The sequence below is a fragment of the Octodon degus genome, unplaced genomic scaffold, assembly GCF_000260255.1.
Source record: "Octodon degus isolate 3935 unplaced genomic scaffold, OctDeg1.0 scaffold00062, whole genome shotgun sequence".
Classification (NCBI taxonomy): Eukaryota; Metazoa; Chordata; class Mammalia; order Rodentia; family Octodontidae; genus Octodon; species Octodon degus.
The window spans coordinates 5891851-5899520 of record NW_004524638.1 but is presented as its reverse complement, the minus strand read 5'-3'; the positions used below and the strand labels follow the sequence as shown (position 1 = coordinate 5899520).

The window sequence follows — 7670 nt, the reverse complement described above, 5'->3', positions numbered from 1 at the left end:
GTGCTGGGGGATTGAACCGTGGTCCCTGTGCTTTGCTGAGCTTGTTCTAAGTAGGTGCTTTAGACCACTGAGCCATCTCACCAGCCCCTAGATAACACTTTTAAAGAAGCTTGCTCCTCCTCAATGACTATATCTTTAAGTCGCTGTTTGAATTTTCTGGGTAATATTCACACATTTTCTTGCAGGCTTATGCCTGGCCTTCTTGCTAGAGTAGATAGTATGTTTGTATGAAAGTGAGGCCTTTGTCTGTCCTTCTGACTACCTAAGCTCAGCACTTACAATAGAGCCTGACAAGAAGTAGTTGCTCCTGCAATACTTACTGAATAAGCGAGTAGGCCCAGAGAAATCCTGCTTGCTAGAGACTGCTAGCACACAGATGTAACAGAGTGCAGGGAACTTTTCTTAAAGGATTTGGGGCCAGTGAGATAGCTCAGAGGAGCAAGCTCCTGCTTTGGCAAGCACAGGGACCAGAGTTCAATACTGGGTCCCACAGGCCACACTGGCCCAGCCTGCATGAGTGCTAAACCTGCAACAGAGTCCAGGCAGGTGGAGCGCATCTGTAATCCCAGTGCTGGGGAGGCGGAAAACAGGAGGATCACCACAGGTCCAGTCTGCACAGTGAGACCCTGTACCAGGTACACAAATGAAGAGAGACAGAGACAGAAGCAGAGAGAGACAGAGACAGACAGAGACAGAGAGAAAGGATTTCAAGTACAGAGTTTGAACTGCAAGACCACCTCCACCTTTAATATCGCCTCATTTCAGGCTCAGCTGTGATTGCCAAATTCATATTTTGAATAACCCTTGTTTTCTTGGAATGTGACTTTTGGGAAATAGAATTTAAAGAAATAACTAAGGCTAGATGGGATTGTTGGAGGGCTGGGAGGATAGCTTGGCAGTGTAAGCCTATGCCTGGCAAGCACAAGGATCTGGGTTCAATCCCAGTACCACATGCCATGGGGTCCCCAGGACCCTGGGCACACCTAGCAGGCCACCGAAACTGGGCATGGTGTATGCCTGTAATACCAGCACTGGGGAAGTTGAGACAGGAGGATCACTACGATTCTGAGCTGCCTGCATAGTGAGACCCTGTACCAAATAAGTAAAGAAATAGATGATGATGATAATAATAATAATAATAATAAATGGTTTTGGTGGAGTATGTGCTAATCCAATTGCTTGATTGTGATAAGAAGAGAAACTGAGCCACAGAAATGTACAGAGCAGGCCGGTGAGATAGCTCAGTGGTCTAAAGCACCTGCTTAGGCAAGCTTGCAAGCTTGGGCAAGAGCAGGGACCACGGTTCGATCCCAGGAATCACATATCATGCCACCCGTCTCCCAGGGCAAGCCAAGCTGGTCACCAAAAAAGGAAGGAAGGAAGGAAGGAAGGAAGGAAGGAAGGAAGGAAGGAAGGAAGGAAGGAAGGAAGAAAGGAAGGTACGTACAGATGGAAGGCTAGGTGGAGACTCAGGGAGAAGACTATCCACTGGCCAATAGGGAGGTCTTAGAAGAAACCAGCCCTACTGGCACTTGATCTTGACTCCGCCTCTACAACTGTCAAAAATTGGAATTTGTAAGCTATCTTAAAGCATCTATGGTACTTTGTTGTGAAAGTCCCAGAAGACAGTGAGAAGACCATAAAATAGGCGTCTTCTCTCTCTTAGTTTTCGTTAGCCATATGAAGATAGCACCTTAAAAGCACAAGTGTAAATCCAGACACACAATAGTCTATTGGAACAGTTTTGTTTCCAACCCACACCCACAGGAAAATTTTTCTTTACCCCTAATTAAAAATAAATACACAGAGAGGCTAGAGGGAGGGAACAAATAGGAAAAACAGATACAGATTGTCATGAGTTCATTAAACTCTGCAAGCCACATTGAGCATACAGAAGCTGTCCCAGGAGCCCAGGGCCCGAGGCAGCAGTGCCTGGATGGGAACAAGGCTGTTGCTTGCTTCACACTTAAAAGGGCAAGAATTATCATTGATGTCATTTCCACAACAACTGAATCCACAATTCAAACCCCCTAGGTGTCCAAGATGGAAGAAAGTTCTCACTTAATATTCCTTGGCTTTCCCATCCTGTCCTGAATCAAGCTTCCAGGGAGGTCTCTGTCTTTGCTCACCTTCCCATCTGACAGCCTTGCAAATCCCTTCTCATCCTTAGGGGACATAGGGACTTCTGGCCAGGCAGGGCACCTGTACCACGGATCTGGTCTTTGTGGCCCCATGAAGCCACTCCTATCTATGTCCTTGCTAGACCTGTGTGCCCAGGACCCCATGCATAGCCACAGTCTCTGTATACCCAGTGGGTTCTCTCTGTGCTCCACAGAGAGCCCTTCTCTGCTCCCTCCTGGAGCTTCGCAGGCAGGAAGATAGCTGTCCTCATTCTCGATGGCTCCGCACCTCTCTGGGTCTGGGCTTCTGCAAAAGACAGATTTTCCACAGCTTACAGCATCTGTTTGGAGAATCCTAAGTGCACACAAAGCTATCGGCTCTCAGTATATTGCTTCATTTATGTGCAAGGGATGAAAGCCCTAAAATTGATGCTGAATCCTGCCCATGAAATTCTATACACGAGGCTGAGCCATGAGTACATACAAACACAGAGTGCAATATTTAAGACACAATTGTACTTTAAAAAATTACTTCACCAGGCATGGTGGTACATGCCTGTAATCTCAGCACTAGGAAGACTGAGGCAGGACGATTGCTGGGCATTCAAAGCCAGCCTGAATTACAGAAAACAAATAAAATAAAAATAAAAACTGGAAATCTCTCAAGTAAAAAAATATATTTTTACCTTATCTGAATTCAAGTGTTATTGGATATATTGTATATTTATGTTATCTGGCAACCTTCACTTCATAAGAAGGTCTCTTAGGACAAAGTTTAGCTGTATTGTTACCCTCTGGAGGGCTTATTAAATCAGATGTCCGAGTCAAGAGTGGTGGTTTACACTAGTAATCCTAGACTGAGGCAGAAGGACCACCACAAGGAGGCCAGCCTGGGCAACACAGTGAGACCCTGTATCAAAAATCAAATGGGGCTGGGGATATAGCTCAGTGGCATAAGTGCCTGCCTGGCAAGTGCAAGGTCCTGAGTTCAATCTCAGATATGACACACAAAAAATAAATAAATAAAAACACAAATAAATAAAATCAGGTGTCTGGGTGCTTCCCCGAGTATTTATGATTCGGTAGGTCTGAGATGGGTTGAAGGACTACTTCACTAACAAATTTTCAGTTGATGTTGATACTGTTGGTTCAAGAGCCAAAAGCTGATAAAAAAAATGCTTTAGAAGAGTCAAAGAATTACTTTCATGTGTGTGACCTGTTCATGCTTCTATTATATTAACTGGATGCTGGAGAGTAACAATAAATATGTCACCCTACTTCTTAGACATCTCTGCAGGATTAAGTGAGTTACACACAGAAAGTGTTTCCAACAGGGCCTTCCTTTTCCTGTTCTCTGTGACAGTGACCATGTTCATTTATCATCAACGGCATCAATATGCCTTTACTGCCAAATAGAGAAACTGACAAAATTTTGCTCCCAGTTAACCTTAGTTAATAATAACATCCAGAGTTGTCAAAAAATATTGAAATAATATTATAGTATCTTTAGTTTAAGAAAATAGGAAGCATTACATATTGGAAATAATTTGAAAAGAGTAAAAATAATGGTGCAGCTGCTATTAAAAAAATCACTGATGATTCTTCAAAAAGTTACACATAAAATTACCATGTGATCTAGTAATTTTACTTTCAGGTATTAAGTCTCAAAAGAAATGAAAACAGCTCAGTGGATTACAGTGCCTGCGTAGGTAGACACAGGGGCTCGGAGGTCGATCCCCAGGTCTGCCGTGCTGGCCCCAACCCCGGGGCACACTGAGCCAAGACTGAGACTGGGCGTGGTGGCGTGTACCTGTAATCCCAGCATTGGGAGGCTGTAAACAGGAGGATCACTACGAGTCCAATCTCCACAGTGAGACCCTATAAACCCTGTAGACCCTGTCCTAAAATAAAAAAAAGAGATGAAGACGGAGGCACAGACAGTTGAATGCTGACGTTTTCATAACATCATTGTTCCCGGTAGTTAAATGGTGGAAGAATCCCAATTCTAAATCCACAGATGAATGAACATGTAAACTGTGGTGCCGGCACACAGGAATGTTATTCCTACAGAGGAGAGTCAGCACCGACACCTGCTGTAACACAGACGAAACTTGAAACCACAGTAAGCAAAATCAGACAAAAGGCCCCGTGTCACATGGCTCCATTTACTTGAGATACTCCACTTAGGCAGCGCTCTAGTAGATTGGTGGCTCCCAGGACAGGAGGGTAGGAGGTGGGAGGTACGGAGTGGCCACGCAAGGGCCGTGGTGTTTACTTGTCCTAGAACTACCGAGCATCGGTAGCTGTGCAACACTGAATAGGTGTTCTTAAGGCAACTGAATTGGGCGCAATCAACGGGTTAAAACTGAAAGTTTTATGTGATGTATATCTTACCTTAATATTTATAAGTGACACACAATAAACCTTGGGAAGTAGAAAGATTGGGCTTTGGTCGTACGGGTTTAGGTGTCCCCCAAATGCCACACAAGTGAAGTTTTACTTTATCTGACCTGCGCCAGTGAGGCTGCGGCCACCGCCGTGCATTACCGTGTGGGTTAACTGCAGCCAACCCCGCCAACCCTTGGCTTCCTCAGCTATACGTCAGGTTCAATAGGATCCTCCTTGTAAGAAGTTATTACCGGCTTCTAAGGCTTGGGACCCATCAGGTGTCCAATTAACGCTGCACAAGTGTTTCTCAATCAAATAAATCATCCTTGGCCTCTGTGGAGCATCGACTCCAGGATACCCCGAAGACGCCAAAATCTGCGTGTGTGCAAGACCCTTTTAAATGCCATTGTGACTTCATATGGCCTGAGTGCAGCCCCTCTGGGCTCTTCCCATCTTCTTCTGAAGTTATAATTTGGATTTGGAGTGCTCTGCAGAGGCTCTTCTTAATAGAATGCTAGGAGGTGGGGCCTCGCTGGTGGAAGTGGTCCCAGGGGTGTGCGCAGCAAGGGGACTCTCTCGTCCCTCTTTCTCTTTTCAGCTACTATGATGTAAGCTGCTCTACCCTACCTCGGCCCCACCGGGGAACAAACCCAGCTGACCATGCACTTCAAAATAAATCTTACTTTTTAAATTTGTTTTTCTTAGGTTGTTTTGTAACTGCAAGAGAAAGCTGACCAGCATGTTGGATTGCTCATATTACTCAATGCAGTGTGAAGGCTATGTAAATAGTTGCTGTACAGTATTATCTAGGGGAAAAAACAAGGAAAAAAAAGTCAAAAGTCCAGATAGGAGCAAGTCAGATGTAGGATTTGTTTTGTTTTTTTTTCCTTTCATGCAAAAGCTTTAATTAGAATGCAAGATAAAATTGTAGCTCCACAGGCTAACAAAGCTCAGTCCAGAGGTTAATAGAAAGAAAGAAAGAAAGAAAGAAAGAAAGAAAGAAAGAAAGAAAGAAAGAAGAAGGGATTCCAGGAGGAGTAGCAGGAGGGCGATACTGTGACTAAGGGAGTCAGCCACTCACCACAAAGCAGGAGGTCAGCTCTTAAGGGTCAGCTGGTGGGCTGGGGCCAGCGGATCTTTATCTCAGGCCTGGTTTCAGAGCTGTGGAATCCTCATGGCTGGAGGGATGTTTCTATTCCCATGAAATGAATGTCTCTGTGTGCGGTAGAACTTCTACCTCTTAAAGCTGTGGAACTGCAGGTCTGTTAGCATTCCTATGAGTGTGAGCTCTCACAGACAACCTCAGCGAAGTGTCAGAGCAACAGCCCATCCCAAGTCAGATGGTACGCGGCACTGACTCCCAGTGTCTGGAGGAATTTAAAAACAGTTAGGATGAGGCTGAGGATGTAGCTCAGCGGCACATGTGCCTGCTTGGCAAGCACAAGGTCTTGAGTTTGATCCACATACCAAAAAAATAAAGTTAGGATGAAGACCACACTGTTGTAATTTCAAGACTGCCGTAACAGCCCTTGTGGGTGTTCCAAAACTAAAGTTCAGGAAACAAGCCTATGAAGAATAAAAAGGTGAAGTGGTCAGCCAGTGTATGATTTCCCCTAGATAACAGTTCTTGGCCCTCGCTCCTCAAGGTCAGTCAAAATCCAGCGAACGTCCCTCCCAAGCAGAGGGTTGCTGGACTTCAGAGGACAGAGCCAGCCAATGTGTTTTTTGCTGAACGGAGAGGGTCACTAAAGATGTGAATGTCCCCACAGTTGCAAAAGAAGCTACAGGACCAAAACTGTGACCTGTCTTTACAGATAGCAGAGGGTCGAGGAAAAGCCTGCAGGAGCCAAAAGGCCCCGAGCCGTCGCCAGAATTAACTTGGGAGGCACTTTGAGTGAGTTTAGTAGTAAAAAGAGGGGTTCCTTCACTCAGTGGTAAACAAAATAAAAGTATAACAAGTGAGAACTGTTGGAAACATAAACAGGCAGAGAGGGAAAATCTCTGTCGATTCCTCTTGAAGATTTTAGGGGAATAAGGGCTCTCCAGAGGTAATGGTACAGTCATGACACAGGGACCAAGCAGAAGCCCGAGTTCTTTCTTATCCACTACTCAGTAACAGCTTCATTCATTCCTCTTCTGGGACAGCCAGGCACTTAGAAGCTATTTTGTTAGAAAGTGTGATTGTTCATTCATCTGGGCCACCAATGTCCAACAGGTTAATTAAAAACAGAACAAAGCTTGATCTTCCTTTTGTATCCTTTGTCATTGTAAATCTTGGACCAAATCCCTTGCTAACTATGCATGTGGGTATGCTGGTCATTCAGAGAATGTCTGTCTCTTAGCTACAGGACCTCTGTGATTAGCCCTGAATTTACAATGATCCCAGTCACCTTTAAGACTAAAGGAACAAAGGTAAGGAGCTTGGGGAACAGGGACGGATGACATTCAGCAGCGCTCAGCAGCTTCCTCTTAGACCTGGGATCACCTGAGTTCCAGGAAAATCAGAATTCCACATGACTTAAAGACCATAAATATTTTTGTTTGGCACATGGTTGGATGGTTGCAGTTGTACAACCCAGGAAAATGGTGGGCCGGCCGTGTAATCGCTTCACGGGTTTTAGGAGCAAACAGAATTTAGTGGTGGTGTGAATCTCCTAGGGTCGCTGTAACAAATTACTGCAAATGAGTGGATTTAAACAACACAAGCGCTCTGTCTTACACTTCCAAAGGGAAGGAAGCTCACGAGGGTCTCTGGGCTAAGATCAAAGTCCTCACCCCCGACAGGTCTTCTGCCTCCTGGGGGCGCTCTAGGAGAATCGACTGCCTTTCCGGTCTAGGTTCTGCCTGCATCCCTTGGTGCAGAACTTCTACCTTCCAAGCCAGTAATAAAGCATCTTCTGACCTCATTTCACTGTTCATTGCTCATTGGCTCTTCACTGTCAATGGCCAAAAAGTGAAAACAATCTAAATGTCCATTTGGGTAGACTGTATTAAAATTGTGGAATATCCATACAATGGAACATTGCTCAGCCATAGAAAGGAATAATACTCTGTTATGTACTATAATGATCACAAATGAAAGCAGGCAGCATACTCACCCTCCGTTCCCTCTCTTAAAGGAACACCTGAGACCACACTGGACCCACCAGGATAACTCCTAAT

At 45.0% G+C, this 7670-nt stretch overlaps 1 protein-coding gene across 1 annotated transcript in view; it reads right to left on the bottom strand.

Annotated features, from left to right (window-relative positions):
* The window catches only part of Fam84b (family with sequence similarity 84 member B), a 27881-nt gene that overhangs the window by 2090 nt on the left and 18121 nt on the right, over window positions 1–7670 (bottom strand). Inside the window, exon 3 of the transcript XR_002821737.1 lies at window positions 2309–2427. The gene's annotated coding sequence lies outside the window, so the exon portion shown is untranslated. The remainder of the gene's footprint in view (window positions 1–2308; window positions 2428–7670) is intronic.